The sequence below is a fragment of the Myotis davidii genome, unplaced genomic scaffold, assembly GCF_000327345.1.
Source record: "Myotis davidii unplaced genomic scaffold, ASM32734v1 scaffold6530, whole genome shotgun sequence".
NCBI classification, from domain to species: Eukaryota; Metazoa; Chordata; class Mammalia; order Chiroptera; family Vespertilionidae; genus Myotis; species Myotis davidii.
In genome coordinates this window covers 11,433-14,499 of record NW_006281736.1, presented here as the reverse complement: position 1 = coordinate 14,499, position 3,067 = coordinate 11,433, and the positions used below count along the sequence as shown (strand labels likewise).

The 3,067-nt window shown below is 53.3% G+C and overlaps 1 pseudogene; it reads right to left on the bottom strand.

Annotated features, from left to right (window-relative positions):
- Window positions 1-945: 945 nt before the first annotated feature.
- The window catches only part of LOC102756153, a 7,159-nt pseudogene continuing 5,037 nt past the window's right edge, over window positions 946-3,067 (bottom strand).

Here is a 3,067-nt window from a genome sequence, read left to right as displayed (position 1 = left end):
CTCACGGGAACTCTTTAGACCTCATCCTGGCGAGCTCACAGGTTTTTAATAATTGTGTGCACTTCCTTCTCCACACGAGGAAGAAGCAGGTATGAACGTATATTTTAAATGAAGAAAAGACAACATATTGATGTAAGAAATGTCCAAACATGGAGAGAATGTTTTACAAGCTTTTATTGGAGCAAGACTGACAACTGTTGGGGAGCAAGACCTCAAATGCACGGAGAATAACCAGGTGCAGTTGCGTTTGTGCATTTGAAGTTAAGACGGGAAGGTGAGGAAGGTGACATGGAGGAGGCAGAGAGAGAGGCAGGGACTAGGTGACAGGACAGTTACCAGGAGGTGCTCTCCTGAGGGTGGTCATGCTGATGTCACAAGTGTGTCAACCCAGATGCACAGTAACAATGGACGGGGTTGCTCAAGGCAAAGATGAGCCTTTTAATGAAGAAGTTATAGACCTGGGGCGGTCCCACCCCTAGGGATGTCCAGGTAGGAATGTGTGATCAGAGCCCCTGGGAGGGGCCTTTCAGTCCCTGGATTATGTCAGAATAAAGACAGAGCCCCTTTTATGATCATAAATACAATCCCTAAACCTAGACATAGGAGAGGGCTTTCTGTGAGCTCTGTCACTTGGAGCAAAACGATTTTAACACAGAGCCGGAATGTTATCTTTGCTTAACTCTGCACCTGCTCCTGGTCCTGGGCCTGTGCTGGTCCTCAGTGCCCCCTGGTGTTCTCGACGCTCCCTGCAGCCCAGCCCTGCTGTCTCCCTCAAGGAGGTATGCATATGGGCTCACACTGACTTCCCTTCACTGTGTGTCTCACACAGTAATACATGGCCGTGTCCTCAGTGGTCACGGATCTCAGCTGTAAGCCCAGCCCTGCTGTCTCCCTCAAGGAGGTATGCATATGGGCTCACACTGACTTCCCCTCACTGTTTCTTGCACAGTAATACATGGCCGTGTCTTCAGTGGTCACGGATCTCAGCTGCAGGGAGACTGGTTCTTGGATGTGTCTGGGTCGATGACTAACCGACTTTGGAGAGATGGCACGTACTGTCTGTACCACTTGGAACTGAAGTAGATCCTTCCCAGCCACTGGAGCCCTTTCCCTGGGGGCTGCCTGACCCATTCCCAAGTGGCAGTGTTGTTGGAGACACTGTTCCCAGTGATGGCACAGGTGAGGGACAGGGTCTGCGAGGGCTGCACCACCGTGGATCCCGACTCCTGCAGCTGCACCTGGGACAGGACACCTGGGACAGAAGGAAGCAACAAGGTTAATCAGTCCACATCTCTGTGAACACAGTTCTGAACCCCCAGGTCCCCAAACTCTGACTCCAGGGGAGCCCCAACACAGGAAGGAAGAGGAGGAAGAAGACAGCCATGACCCTGGGTCAGCCAGACTCAGCAGGCTCTGTGGCCCAAGTGGAGGCTGTATTTACACAGGAAGCCACGCCTGGCATTTGCCTGAGCATCGCTCTCTGTTATAAGGCTCTGGGTGCGCACAGCCCACTGAGGCATGGAGCCAGTTCTGCAGCCATATTTCTCCAGAGCTGGGTCCTTGGGCAGGTGGGACCCAAGGCAGGGGCCACAGACAAGGGTGCTCATACACGGGCCTGTGGGTGTGGGCGTTGTGGCCCTTACACCAATTCCAGAGCCTGTTCACCACATTAATTGATTGGACTTCATTCATTCATTCATTCCACCAGCACTGAGGGCCATTGACACAGGAGCATCCCTCTTGGTAACAAGGACAAATCAGTGAAATGACAGAGGCCCCGCCCCCGTGATCTGGGGTCAAACGCCAGGTGCTTGTCGGTCAGACACACACCACGTGGCCCCCAGAGCCTGGCAGCTGGGGATCCTTGGAGCAGAGGACACAGGTGAGCCTCCTCAGACCAGGGGACCCACAGGGGAAGGACATAGGCCTTCGCTGGCGTTTTGCCTCCTGGTGAGGTGCTCACACTGGACACAGGGAGTGTGGCCAGAAGACTTGCCCTAGGGTTTCCCAGGGCCCAGGGGCAGCTTTGGGAACTGGACGGGCATCCTGGCTGGCGGGGGGCCAGGATGTGACCCACAGGGCCGCCCAGTGCCTCCTGGCTTCTATTCAAGGTGCAGGGGGCTCACAGAGAGGAGGTATCTTTTCTATTCAGAGATGACTTGATTATTTACATGGAAAATCCTAAAGAATCTGGAAAACAGACCTGGACACGACCTCATGTATAAGCACCAAATGCATCTGGAGAGAAAAACAACAACAACCACCCGCTGCGAGACATAAACACAGAGAGAAAGCACCTAAGGATCAACCTAAAGCCTGACGCCCAGGCTCTGCCCACGGAAAGTGTAACACGTGGTCAGGAGCCCTGACGCGGGTGTGACCCAGAGAAACCAACACGCTTTTTCAGCAAAAGGCTTCACACCATGTCCACACCCACCGTGTGAGGCCGCTGTCATTTTTATTCAAAAACTGAGCTGTGTCTGAGCTCCAGCATCATTCCTAGTGGAACACGCATACTGTCCTCCCTGGGCTTGGTACTAAGACTGGGTTTCCTCTTATGATTTCTTACATTTTTGTTTTAAATATGATTTATTTATTTAGTTTTCTTCATCCTCATCCAGGGATATTTTCCTACTTATTTTTAGACAAAGTGGAAGGGAGTGGGCGAGGCAGAGAGTTATTGGGACACTGAGTAGTTGCTTCCTGCAGGCACGGATCCAGGTTGAAACTGAGGCCTGTGCCATTGATAGGAATTGAACCAGGGCTCATGCTCTATGTACTGAGCCCCACGGGCTAGGGGCCCTCCCACCATGTCTAGTTAACACTGTAAGGCCCCAGCACAGTATGCAGGGAGCCAGGGTCCTGCCAGGTGGACCAACAGACCTGGGGGTTGTCTGTGTTGTTGGGAGGATGGAGAGGCCCCTGGAAGGGCAGCCCCAGGTGCCAGGGTATAGGGGTACATGGGGGTCTGGACCGGAACCTCTCTCCAGAGACTTAATGAGGAAGAACCACCCAGACCCCTCTCCTGCAGGCTGATGCTGGGCCTCCCTGTGGGGGGGCTGTGTGA